Genomic DNA, 14,658 nt, shown 5'->3' on the forward strand with positions numbered 1-14,658 from the left:
TTTCTGGCAAGTAGTCTACAGTTGAAGGTTTTATCAAATATTTATAGAATTTGTTTCAGTGATTCTAGGAAATGAATGAAGACAATATAAAAAGATGATACGCATCTTAAAAACTGCTGTCAAAGGATCTTGCCTTCACTGTTGTGTAGCATTTTAGATCTAAATTTATTGTGTTCCATTGATCTGTGTATCTCTGTGCCAGGACCACACTGTCTTGATCACTACAGCTTTGTAATACAGCTTAAAGCCAGGCATTGTGATGCCCCCAGCTTTGCTTTTGTTTTTCATGATTGCGTTGGCTATATGGGGTCCTTTGTGGTTCCATAGAAATATTAGGATTGTTTATTCCAGCTCTGTGAAAAATGTTGGCGGTATTTTGACAGGAATGGCATTGAATGTGTAGATTGCCTTGAGTACTACAGACATTCCAGCAGTACTTTTCTTCCAATCCATGAACACAGATGTTTTCCCATTTCCTTCTGTCCCCTTCATTTTCTTTCAGAAGTGTTCTGTAGTTTGCAGAGAACAGATCTTTTACTGCTTTGATTAGGTTTATTCCTATGTATCTTAGTTTTTGGTGCCATTATGAATGGGATCCATTCCTTGATTTCGCTTTCTGCTGTTTCATTATTGGTGTATAAAAATGTAACAGATTTCTGTATGTTGATTTTGTATCCTGTGACATAACTGAATAGAAAACACAGAAATGGACCCACAACTCTGTGGTCAGCTAATCTTCAAGAAAGTGGGAAAGAACATCCAATGGAAAAAAAGACAGTCTCCAACAAATGGTGTTGGGACAACTGGACAGCAACATGGCAAAAGAATGAAGCAACCACTTTCTAACACCATACACAACAATAAAATCAAAATGGATGAAAGGCCTAAATGTGAAACAAGAAATCATCAAAATCCTAGAGGAGAACATAGGCAGAAACCTTTTTGACATTGGCCATACCAGCTTCTTACTAGATACATCACCTCAGGGAAGAGAAAAAAAAAAAGCAAAAATAAACTATTAAGACTCCATTAATATAAAAAGCTTCTGCACAGCAAAGGAACCAATCAATAAAACTAAAAGCCTTCAGAATGGGTGAAGATATTTGCAAATGACATATCTGATAAAGGGCTAGTATCCAAATCTATGAAGAACTCATCAAACTCAATAACCACCCCCCCTCAAAAAAATTATTTCGGTTAAGAAATGGGCAGAAGAAAAAATAAAAAAAAAAAAAAAAAAAGAAATGGGCAGAAGACATGAATAGGCATTTTTCCAGAGAAGACATCCAGATGGCTAACTGACACATGAAAAGCTGTCCAACATCACTTATCATCTGGGAAACACAAATGGAAACCATGATGAGATACCACCTCGCATCTGTCAGAATGGCTAAAATTAACAACACAGGAACCAACAGAAGATTTTCACGTTTGCTGTTGATCAGAAAATGCAGGTGTTCCAATTAATGTGAGGGGCGTCAAATCAAACCTGGAAATTCAATAATACTACAAAGATCCAGGGTTTTAAAAGATGTATATTACAGTATCTTAACACGATAGCTTTCTCATAACTTACAAAGGCCTCTCACCTATTTCTCAGACAAAGCAACTTCAGAAAATAAAGCCATTGCTAATTTTCCCTCATGACTCTCAGAAATGTTATAAAACGGTCCAATCTTCCACAAGTCTTTGACTTTATAAGGTCACCTATAAAAGATATGAATGAATATATTGATTTATGGTGGTGAGTTAGGCATTAATAAACCTAACTTTCTGGACTACAGATTGTCCCTGATAGTTTTTATTAGGTGAGCTTTACTAACACTGAAATGAAAATGCTTATAAAGTGCTAGATTTTTTTTTTTTTAGCTATTTAATAACATGGTTTCTGTTTTCTATTTCTCTCCTTTGTAACTTTGTATTATAATGAGCAAATAGTAGGGGCACAGACAACACTATCTTAAACTCTAACTTCAGGGTCAAAAAGCACATAAATGTTATAAAAGGGAAGATTTCTTGAAATTACCAAAAAATGATGACAGATAAGACAAGTAACATACGAATCAGGAAATCAAAGCCTCCTTTGTAGTTTATTATTCAAATACAAAGTAATTTAAAATGTAAGTTACAAATTAAATGTCAGATGTATGATTTTGACACTTAAGCAAAAGAATTTCACCATAAGCAAAAATGTTATTGCTAATGAAAATATCACACTAAATATCTAATGTTTCTCTATTTAACCAAACTTTATGAAATTGTTGGATTTCAGATAATCCTGTTTCTTACATGGTTGAGAAAGAAAAAAAATGATATTAGATGTGGTTATAATAGTACATTCGCAAATGTGTAGCATATTTTCACAAGATTTGCATAACTTTTTGCATTTATATCTATGGTCATTTATTTTTTTCCAGTAGTTTTAAGCGCTTACTGTAGGGCAAGTACCGTGATAGATGCTGACGATACTGAAGTGTGGGAGCAGGGCTCTCGTCTCACGGGGCCGGAGACTGGATCTCGGGGACACTGGACAGCGAGCAGAGGGATGGAAGTCACCTCAGCGAGGTCACAGGCAGGGCTCTCAGGAGTGAGGGGGTCCCGACACGTAGCCAACGTGCGCCTCCACCCACAGGCTTTTCTTTGGAGCTGACCAGGGAGCCTGGGGCCTTGTCGTTCTTGCCACGTCCTGTTTGAGTGAGGACGGTGATAGCATCTTTAATGGCTTGCTTCTCCTTGGGGTCTGGCCATTCTTCGTTGGTCACAAGGTGACGGCCATGAACAGACCCCACCTCTGACGCCCAGGGAAGAGATGATTTGTTCCCTTATTTCTGGTTTTGTTAAGCCTCAGCATTTCTGGGATTTTTTTATGAGCCTAATCACATAGTCCCCTACCTGTTTCTTCCTACCGGGTTTCACCTGTCCCTTGCTCAGTGAGACCCTCCAGATGTGTATCAGTGGGCCATATACTTGAGGGATGGTTGCCAGCGTGTATCTTGGGGGGTGAGAGAGAAGGGAAGTTTCCAAAGGAATTTGTATATGTTAAAGTAGACCTACAGGATCCTGGGGGTCAGGATCGCCTTGGCCCTTAGCACAGTGTCAGCTTCCAGGCAGTTGAGCCCCTAGAGGAAGGTCCCTCTGCCTGTTTTGAGGGCTTGTCAATGGGCTATAAGTAGTAAGGAGATTCAGTAATTTTTCTTCTGCCTTTGGCTCCCACATCAATACAAATATGAACAACCATTTGATAAGCATTATATTACTTGTATAGAACACCACATATGCACAGGTGACTGAGCAAGTTTTCTAGGGCTTTGCAGGAAGGCCTTGCTACTGGGAGTTATGTGACAAATCCGGCTGTACCCCCTAAAAGAATGGAAATATTGACAGTGGCAGTACTAATAATGGCCAAGTATCAGATGTTTGCTCTGTGGCCTGCACGGTGTCCATATAAAGAGAATTTATATGCAGCGTATCCCTTAATCCTCATGCTGTGAGGTAGTTACGATCATGATGGTCTTTTTAAAAATGAAGAAGATAACATTTTTATAGGTTAAATATTTGTTCAAGGTTATAAAGAGAGGTGGAGTCAGGACCTCCAGTCAGCTATTCTTTAGAGCTAGCTTGCCTTTTCAATGTTAACATCAAATTTTATACACTCAATTATCTACAGAGAAGCTCCAGAATGCTGCTTTTGAAAGAATGTGCTAATAGTTATAAAAGAAGTCAATTGCTCTGAATTTCCTCCCGATCAAGGGGATAAAGTCTAAAATGAGAAGAGGTTTTTCTGCTGGATGCCAAACAAGATTAAAACCAATAACACCCCGACATAAAGCCCAGAAAAAAGATGGCACGGTGAGGATTGGGGGATAATGAAGGGATGTGGTGTGTGATTGGAAGGTTTCTTACACTGTCCAGAGTGAATCATTAAACAAAACAAAAGAATAACCTTTGCTAATTTAAAGGAAATTATTTTTCTAGGGCAGCATTTCTGCAACTGGTTTCCCAGAATATTCATCCACTGAGATAATGATTGGGAGTGTGAGAGGAAAAAGAAAGTGAATGTTTCTCTGGCCAAATGCATTTGGAAAATATGATGTACTCTTCGATATTCACAAATCCATTAGCATATTAGAGGTTCCAAGAATTTCAGGAGTTTGAAAACCTGCTCGACTTAGCTCAGTATTTATCATCCACTCAATGATTTTTCAAAGATTTAGTAGTATTAGTTTCCTGCAAGCCATGCTTTGGGAAATGTTGGTTTATAGATATATGAATAGGTTTAGGAATAAGAAACCAAATACAGGGGCGCCCGGGTGGCTCGGCGGTTGAGCGTCTGCCTTTGGCTCAGGGTGTGACCCCAGGGTCCTGGGTTCGAGTCTCGCATCGGGCTCTCTTCATGGAGCCTGCTTCTCCCTCTGCCTGTGTCTCTGCCTCTCTCTGTGTCTCCCATGAATAAATAAATATTTTTTAAAAAAAGAAACAAATACAAATTTCAGATTCTTTTTTACATAAGGAAAAGTTTTAACTTATTTGCAGTTTCTTAATAAATGCAAGTTTTAAAGAGTATGCTTGAATTTTACATATTTTTCCTAATCTGCACATTAGGTAATAAATGCCTCTGATGAGAGTAAGAGATCTAATAAAAATACATCAGCTTTAGAATAAACAAGGGATAAATTATTAAATGTGCTCTGTTTTGTCTTGCTGCAGATAGACGTCTGGCTGGGACAACAATCTACACATATATTTGATTTACAACTCTACACATCATTATGCCATTTTATAATAAAGAATGGTATATTATGACACTTTAATCTATTCTAAATATATATTAATCTTTTACAGAAATTCAGAAATTCTCATTGATACGGATTCCGGGTTCCAGTGCATACCGGCATTACATGGTGATTATCTTCATTAGGTGCTCCTGTGGAAGGTTAGCGAGCTTTCTCTTAAGAGGTGCTTCAGGAAAATTTTACTTTCTTCTCACAGCAGATCACAAATGAACTGATAGTTAGATGTCTTAAAGTAAGTCAGCAAAAAAAAAAAAAAAAAAAAAAAAGCATGACACATAAAAGAATTATTTTAAAAAAAAATTATTTTCAATAGTTTGAATTCAAATTAAAGTAAACCCTGAGTGAGTAGGCCTTTAGTATACACTTATTTTCCCCTCATTGATAAATATGCATCATGAAACTCAAGTAGAGGATTATGATTTTAAAAAGCAAGTGATTATATAAAGTCTTGGACTATTATTATTTTTCTGCTTTTTTTTTTTTTTTCTTTAGACTTTGGGAGCTCTCAGTGGTTTTCTTTTCAACCATGTAAATGACTTGACAGGTTTTCTTATGCTAAATAGTTATTCAAATACTGTTTTATACTATGTAAGAATTAGGGCAACAACATAATTTTCTTCCAAACTAACATAGGGCACAGAGAAAACATTTTAGAATATAACTTTACTTAATCAAACTTACTTATTTTAGTTTCTTAAAGGGAGTTTCTCTTGGTACACACACGTGTGTATATGTATTCTGTATATTTTTATTTTTTTGAAGATCTATTCATTTATTTTAGAGATGGAGCATGAGCAGGAGGGCCAGAGGGAGAGAGGGAGAGAGAGAGAATCTCCAGCAGACTCCATGCTGAGCACGGAGCCCAACTCTGGGCCTAATCTCACGACCCTGAGCCCAAACCAAGAGTCGGACCCTTAACCAGCAGCACGACCGAGGCTCCCCATATATTTTATATATTATATTACATATAATAATATATGTATATATTACATAATATGACTGTAAAAATGTGTATATTTGTATGTATAGATGTATATGTGAATATTTGTATATGTATAAACAAATGCATATCTTGGTTTAATGTTGTTTCTTTAACACAGAACTATAGTTTGTCCATGTCATGATGCTCAAGTTCACTGTGATGGTGAACAACCATATGTCACCACTGAACTTCTCTCAAGGGTGTGCAATTAAAAATTATCAGTAAACATTCTCTTTATACTACTTTAATACGAAAGAGACCAAATGTAAACTCACTGCATAGTTATCATAAATGCCATTTTCGTTGATGAATATTGACTCAAATCAAGTACATATTTTTATGAAGTACCTCATTTGATTTTACATTTAATTTCACATTATGTGGGATCATGTTACTACTTAGTTGAAAACAAAAAAACATTTTCGGGGTGCCTAAGTGTTGCAGTTGGTTAAGCGTCTGACTCTGGGTTCTGGCTCAGGTCCGGATCTCAGGGTTGTCAGATTGAAGCCCGCTGAGCCTGAAGTCTGGTTATGTTTCTCTCTCTGCCCCTCTCATGGCACTGTCTCTCTTGAATAAATAAATAAATAAATAAATAAATAAATAAATAAATAAATAAATAATCTTTTGTTTTAAACCAACATTTTAAATAATTTCTAAAGAAAAGGTTATTTGGGATTTTATAAAGCAAAATGTTCATTAAAGATTATGTAGATTTCAGTAAAACAAATTAAATTTTCTCCAGTATATTTTTTGTTAAAAGTGATATGTTACATACTGAAGGGGTGAGTGAAGTAAGTCATTCATTAATATCTTTAATCAAAGACTTCATTGACTAGCAGTGAAATAAGTATATGTATTAACAGATAAAACATGCATAAATGAAATTCTCACTGAAAATTCATAATACCCCAAATGTGTAGGATATAATAAAAATTATTTCATATTTCAATTTTTGTGCGTTTTGTTTTTTATGTATTTTGTATACACCATGCATAATATATGTCATATATAATATGTTTTTAAAAAATATCAAGGATTGGGAAAAACATCTTGAATAAGAAAAAAATAATCAACTCATACTAATACCATAATTAATTAGATGTTAGAATTACCCATCAAGATTTTTAAAGTATTCCTCAGGCTTTGTTTATAATTATTTACTACTTCAACAAATAATTACAAGTTCTCTTAGAATAAATGAATAAAAGAAAATCTCAACAACAAGAAGGAAATTATATAAAAGAAGCCAAATGGCAACTATAACTGAAAAGCAAAATAATAAGAAAAAAAAAAACCCTGCTGGATGGGCTCAATAGTAGAGTGGAGACAACAGAGGATGAGTAAGTGAACTTGAGGACAGATCGATAGTTTATTTAATCTGAACAACAGAGAGCTTAATGATTGGAAGAAGTGAACAGAGCCTCTGGGACTTGTGAGATAATAATAATAATAGATTGATCATTTAATTATCAGAATCCCTAAGGTAGGAGTAAGAGGTTGGGGCTGAACAAATAAATAATGATGCACGTTACCAAATCTGGAAGAAGACATAAACCTGTAGATTCAAGAAATCCAGAGAAATTTAAATAGAATAAATCCAAAGAAATACTCATGAAGATGTATCCTAATTAACTCACGAATACTGAAGACAAAACTTTTTTTTTTTTTTTTTGAAGACAAAACATTTTAAAAACAGCCAGAGAAAATGACACATGTGGAGGAACATCAATTGAAATAAGCGTATTTTTCTTATCTGAAATCGTGGTGGCCAGAAAGAAGTGGCCAACGTTTTAAGTGCAGAAAGAAAAGAACTGGCCAAATGGCATCACGTATCCAGAGAATAGTCTATAGCAAGACATGGGGAAGCAAGGAAAACCATGAGAAGGCTGTTACGATGACGCGGGACATAAGTGATGGTAAACTTATTTACCTTATTGTTTCCAGACTACTGTTGCTTTTACTCTGAATTAAGTTTTATATTTTATTTGTTAGAATTCATCAGGGAATACACATGAATTTGTATTTATTATTAATGTTTTATTTGTTCTTATTTTTTAAAGATTTTATTTATTTATTCATGAGAGACCCAGAGAGAGGGAGAAGCAGGCTCCCTGCGGGGGGGCTGATGCAGGACTCGATCCCAGGACCCTGAGGTCACACCCTGGGCTGAAGGCAGGCGCTCAACTGCTGAGCCACCCAGGAGTCCCTAATATTAATGTTTTAACTTTAAACACAATTAAGGAAAAACAGAGCAGAAATAGTGGCAAAAATTTGTGACACATTTTTATTTTTATATTTTTTAAGATTTTATTTATTTTTTGAGAAAGAGAGCATAAGCAGAGAAGGGGCAGAGCGAGAGGGAGAGGCAGGCTCCTGGCTGCGCATGACCGACCCTGGGATCATGACCTAAGTCAAGGCAGACACTTAACCACCTGAGCCACCCAGGTTCCCCTGTGTTTTTGAAATAAAGAACATAATTTAAGATTAAAAGGATTTTCCTAGAAGCTAAATAATGGCACAGGAAAAAAAGTCATTATGTTAAAATTGGAAGTAATAGGAAAATACTCCGTATCTCATGTATTTAGGGACGGCAGTGCTACAATTGGGATTTTTCCTAATCAATGTAGAAAAATTTGTTTTGAATTAGCAATTACTTTTTAATTGCACCTAAAAGGAGAAATGTATTGATGTTAAGTGCTCCCATGATTAAAAATAAAGACTGAATTTATGAATCAGTTTTTTTGTTCTGTAAATTAATAAAGAAGCATAGCCTCCATGTGGATACATTATAAAATGTTGTCAGGATTGTGTATGACTTATTTTAAAGATGAAAAAGGAGTAATTTGATTCAGTTTTTAAATGAGTAAGATATATTCGCGTCTTATGTGATTAAGCTAATTTTGCAGAACATCGTGCTTTAATTCATCAGTTTAAGCTCTTAGTTAATTTCTGCTTTTGATTTTTCTAAGAAAATATACATGTATTCTGAGTCTTTAAAAATTGGAGAATTGTAATGACTGGAGGAAGATTTACATGTTTAGATCACAGAATTGTATAACATTCTGACAGGTAGGAGTGTGTTGACCCATTGAGACTAAATCTTCATTTTCAGGGAAGTTAACAAAGAAGGAAAACTGTCTAGACCATTTCCTTAGACTTTGAGGGATGCATTTTTGTAAGGATATTTATGATAAAACGTTTTTAGAAGCTTATTATTAGGCTAGTTGATAAAAAAGAGTAAACACCAATAAGCCTTTGACTCTGCCTCATGTTTTAACTCAGTGACAAGTAAGTGTTTATCATTTCTTTTTTTTTTAATTCTTTTTTTTTCTTTTTTTTTTATGATAGTCACACAGAGAGAGAGAGAGAGGCAGAGACACAGGCAGAGGGAGAAGCAGGCTCCATGCACCGGGAGCCCGACATGGGATTCGATCCCGGGTCTCCAGGATCGCACCCTGGGCCAAAGGCAGGTGCCAAACCGCTGCGCCACCCAGGGATCCCTATCATTTCTTTTAATATATAACCATCTCAAAAAAGTATATATAATTTGTAAAGTTTACCATATTAAATGATCTTTATAGCATGCTGATCGAGTTTAGATTGAAATGTTTTCTAAAATAATTGAGGTGCATTATAAGTAATCGACACAGTCAATGATACATATACTAGATGGACGCCATCTATTTCCTAAATATTTTACAACTTTTAAACAAATTAAGGAAGGATCAATACTAGGTCAGAGCTCTAATGATATATATATATATATATGCTTTATTCACATGGTTATTTCCTTTAGTCATTTAATTTTTTCTTTCTTTCCTGGATTCTGAAAATCTTTAATGGGACTTTCACATTGATATATGAGTTAGGAATTATCTCTAGTTGGAAGTCTTGAAACCACTGACTGATTACACAAAGAGTTTAGCACTGATACACTAACAACCACTTTCAGGTCTTTGCTTCCTTTCATTACTGTAAAACACAAAGTCTGTATTCAAATGAATGCCTTTGAAAAGTTGCTTTGCATTTATACATTTGAAATTTATATATTTTAATTACAATGAGCACATTTTGGAAGTATATGAAGAAATATTTAGTTAGGTGTGCAATTCACTAGGCGTCTGTCTAATTCCAATAAAGCCCTGCAGTAATACACTTTATGATAATCCAACTTTGTGGTAAGAGTTGGCTTTTGGCTTTTGGTCTTTATCAGTTCATTAGTCAAATGAGGACAGACTAGGGTAGTTTGGGATTGGGGATTAACTCATTCATGTAAATGCATCACTATCTTCACTCTTTGCTTCTTGTGAGAGTATATACTGAATGAAAAATGAGAGTTATTCATTAATAATACAACTTTGTGTTTCAGGCAGTGCAATATGTTATCACAATATAGTTCTTTTAGTTATTTTTCTTTAAATGTTTATTTTAGAGAGAGAGAGAGTGCACAGGAGAGTGGGGAGAGGGGGAGGAAGGCAGACAGGTAGAGGGGGAGAGAGAGAGAATCTGAAGCAGATTTTGTGCGGCACTGAGCCAGACCCCTGAGGTGGGACTCGATCTCGCAACACTGAGATCACAACCTGAGCCCAAACCAAGAGTCAGATGCTTAACTGACTGAGACACCCAGGTGCCCCCTTTTAGTACTTTTTATATAACTCTATTTTCTCTGAGAATAGGAATACTTTATAAACTGATTTTTAATTATTGGTTATCCTATATAAAAACTGAGTCCCAGAATCCCAAAGTATTAAGAATAAAGAAATGATATTTGAAACTTACTTAAAAAAATGTCCACTGATACACTTGTTTCATTTAATTATAAGTGCAACAAAGAACATGTTGATATGATCTTATTATGTTTATTCATTTTCTTTTCATCCCATAGGAAAGAGTTAGAAAAGACTGCGACAAGTTAGTTCAGTTTGTAGTTAGAAGGGTTTGGGTGCTAATAGCATGTACTATGTCCAATTTTGTAGATTTTTTTAAAGGATTTTATTTAATTATTCATGAGAGACACAGAGAGAGAGAGAGAGGCAGAGACACAGGCAGAGGGAGAAGCAGGCTCCATGCAGGGAGCCTGACGTGGGACTCGGTCCTGGGACCCTGGGGTCACGCCCTGGGCGGAAGGCGGTGCTAAACTGCTGAGCCACCCGGGCTGCCCTGTAGATTTTTTTCTTTTAAAGATTTTACTTATGTATTTATTTGAGAGACAGAGATAGCGAAAAAGAGCATGAATGGGGAGGAGAGGGAGAAGCAGGCCACCCGCTGAGCAGGGAGCCTGACAAGAGGCTCCAACCCAGGGCCCTGAGATCATGACCTAAGTCGATCACTTAACCGACTGTGAGCGACCCAGGTGCCCCCAATTTGGTAGATTAATGACAAATTTGGCACTAATATTTTCCCGATGTCTAGATTTTTGTTTTGTTATTGGCAGTTTTGAGTAAATTATTTTCTAAATCCCACATAATTTTCCCAAAAGAAACATGCAAGGATTTGAAATGCCATCCATATCTTTCCTAACCTTAAAGGAATAAAGAGAAAGGTAAATTATCCTAGCTTTTAAAATAATATTCAAGAGGATCAAGTCTACTCACTTTATATTACAATGGTCTCAGACACATATAAAAGTGACATATTCTTATACTAATAGATACTAAGGTCTTTTTCCTATTAATCTGCAGTACGGTGCAGAAAATACAGCCACAAGGTTATAACTGTACTTTTTACCCAATAACAGGAAGCACCATGCAAGTTAAAGGATAATTCTATTAAATTTATTCTCAGAGATCAGAACACATTCTACTTTAGTTCTGGATATTTATAAGCTAAAGTTCCTGACACCAAGGTTGTGGCATAAGCATGCTCTTCCTCAGCATTAGTGTTTTTCGACATTAGTGTAGCATTTTTCTTTGTCTCCTTTTCCTAAACTTTTTTTATGACAAGAGAATGACTTACAGCTTTATGCAATACACTCCAGAATAAAATGGTATAGACTGATTTCTACTATTGACTTTGGGATATATATACCTAAAGTATTATCAGGTACTAAAATACCAATTTGCTTCCTATTTTCTATGAGAGGACAGAGTAAGCGTTAAATCCTCTTTTACTTAGTAATTAAATATAGTCCATTGATACAAAAAATATGCAAAACTGCATGGTTAAAATAGAGAATCATCAGGTCTAATATGTACTCAAATCTAGATATTTTGAATGTTTTCCCCACTAAGTGAAAGGAGGGCATCAATAAAGCTGTAAGAATTTATCACTAGGGAAATGATAAAATATATAGCAAAGTATTGTAGTTGATAGAAATCTCAAAGCATAATTTAAATAAAAATAAAAAAAAATGAGACTTTTAAGGTCATCTATATACATTTTCACATATATTTTTAAATATGAATTGAGTAGGGACGTCTGGGTGGCTCAACAGTGGAGCGTCTGCCTGCGGCCCAGGGCGTGACCCCTGGGGTCCTGGGATCGAGTCCCACATCGGGCTCCCCGCAGGGAGCCTGCTTCTCCCTCTTTCTGTGTCTCTGCCTCTCTCTGTGTCTATGTTTCTCATGAATAAATAAAATCTTAAAAAAATATATGAATTGAGTAGATGTCATTTAGCAAAGATGAATTGAGGCGATGTCATTTAGCAAAGAGTGAATAGTAGAGCATAATCAGGGTACTGGTACAAACAAAATATTAATGGTAATGATAAATATAATAAAATTACATCAATATAAAGCCTTCCGCAGATTTATTACGATAACATTCCATGAACTAAAACAAACAAATAGAAAAAATTGAAAGGAGAACATGGAGAAAGTGATATCGTGTAACTGCTCTACGATTAACAGTATTTATGGTCTCAGATACAATAAATGACTTTTATAGGATTGACTTTTGAGGATTGCAATTTTTAAAATACTTTTCATCCATCAAAATGGTGAAGCATAATTACAAAGGTTGACAAGCCTCTCAATGTGTCCTGCATACCCCTCAATGGATGGATACTTGTCAGACGGTAAATCAGACTTCACCCTGGCCTGCATGTTTGTATCTGAACAAGGGACCTGGGAAGGACCTTAAGTAAGCGACATGCAAGGCAGTGACAAAGTGTGAAAACTGAACGGAAAAATAATTCTCATGTTGTATATAAAATCATTACTGCAGCAGAAATAGAGATCCTTCAAACCATCTCTAAAGATCCAGACAACATTAAATTTTGAGAAGTTTGTTTTGAGAAAGAAAAAGAAAAGGAATAGGACTGTTCTCATTATTTGGTCTCTGTAGAAAAAAGATCCATAAGAAAAGAACAAAGCAAAGAGGTTCAAGTGCTTCTCAGTACAGAACTTAGACGGGAAAGTCTCTGAAAGTATAATTACAGAACATTATTTGTCCTGACAGTGTTGATAGGGGAGTGTTTCTAACAAAAGCCACAGTAGAAAGGGGAGAATCAGCCAGGACAAGATGATATATTCAAGTTCCGGAGAATTCATAAAGGGTTTCATGATGGGACTATATCCAAAAACAAAAAAAAACAAAAAAAAAAAAAACAAAAAAACTGGGGAAACCATGTGAGTCTTAAATAGCAAGAAAATAGTTTTCAAAATTACAATAATAAAATACATAAGTAATTTCTGAGTTTAGTTTTGTAATTGAAAGCAAAGGACTCAGCATGAAATGGTGCTTGGACGTAGTTTAAACAATTCAAGCTACTTTTACTGGGCATCTCAGGTACACGTGTACTGTGATAGATTCCTGGACACAAACGTTAATCCATTAAAAAGGGAATGTTTCTCTTTTGGTTGTCCCATGTTGTCAGGACAGAGATTGTATGAGAATTTTTCTCAAGGGCCATTTTTACCTTTTATTGGTCAGGAGACAATAGCTCACTTCGTGTACTAAGTAAACTTTTCACAGTATGGAGGGAATAATATGGTTTCCTATACTTTTGAAAGTAATAACTGAAACTCTAAAAATTAAAGTCTATAGCATATTTCACTTTCACACATTGAAATGTATGTATACATATATTTGAATAAGGAAAAAGAACATTCATGGGAGGCGACATTCGTCAGTGCTGCTCTACACATGAAATAAAGGCTAGACGTGCCATAAATGCCGAGGAAAAATTGGCAGAAAGCAGCCAGTCTCTAGATGCACAATGAACCATTTTTACTACCATGACGTGGTGACTGGAAAAATCTGCCATATGTAACACTCTTCCGGGTTTTTTTTCTTTTCTTTTTTTTTTTTCAACATTTTATTTGGAAATAATTTCAGACTTACAGAAAAAGATAAAAATTGCTCAGGGAGTTTCTGTAAGCCCTTCACAGACTATATTAATTACCAAATATAGTTTATCAGCCCCAGAATTTTGTACCTTAAGAGATTTATTTCCTTACATAGCATCTGAGTGTCAGGAATCTGGAAACACTTTAGTGGAGTGTTTGTGGTTTGGAATTTTTCCTGCAGCCGTAGTCAAGTTGTTGCCTGGGGCTGCAGTCACCAAGGTGTGGGGATCTGCTTCTAGAACTCATGGCGGCGTTGGTGGGACACTGGTTCCCTGACTCAGCACGTGGGCTTCCTTCCCCAAGGCTCACAGAGCAGGGCCAGGGCTTTCCAGGGAGGGGGAGGAAGACTGAGAAAGAGGCTCATAGGGTCATGATGTCAGACTTCTACTCTACCATTTCTGTCCTACTGATTTTGATGGAAGTATATCACTAAATCCAGCCCAAAGTAAGGACGAGGGATTTACCTTCACTTCTGGAACGAAGACGCATCAGACTGTCCACAAATATTGAAAGCCACCAACCCACATTGCCCAAGTGTTAGTATTTTATCCTGTTTGCTTTATCGTTCTCCCTACCTCTCTTATTATTTTCATTT

General features: G+C 35.9%; 1 long non-coding RNA gene across 7 annotated transcripts in view; it reads right to left on the reverse strand.

The window, feature by feature from the left end:
* LOC102156408 overlaps positions 1-14,262 on the reverse strand; it is a 38,020-nt gene extending 23,758 nt beyond the window's left edge. For 4 of the 7 annotated variants that reach the window (XR_005384901.1, XR_005384899.1, XR_005384903.1 and 1 more), the window contains exons 1-2: positions 4,890-4,988; positions 2,449-2,686 (exon numbers count right to left, since the gene is read on the reverse strand). This is a non-coding gene — a long non-coding RNA (uncharacterized LOC102156408). Of the gene's footprint in view, positions 1-1,589; positions 1,708-2,448; positions 2,687-4,889; positions 4,989-14,152 lie in introns of those variants that run through there. The other 3 variants (XR_005384900.1, XR_005384904.1, XR_005384905.1) reach the window with 3 other exon arrangements.
* Positions 14,263-14,658: the final 396 nt, after the last annotated feature.

This window comes from Canis lupus, chromosome 36 (genome assembly GCF_011100685.1).
Source record: "Canis lupus familiaris isolate Mischka breed German Shepherd chromosome 36, alternate assembly UU_Cfam_GSD_1.0, whole genome shotgun sequence".
Classification (NCBI taxonomy): domain Eukaryota; kingdom Metazoa; phylum Chordata; class Mammalia; order Carnivora; family Canidae; genus Canis; species Canis lupus.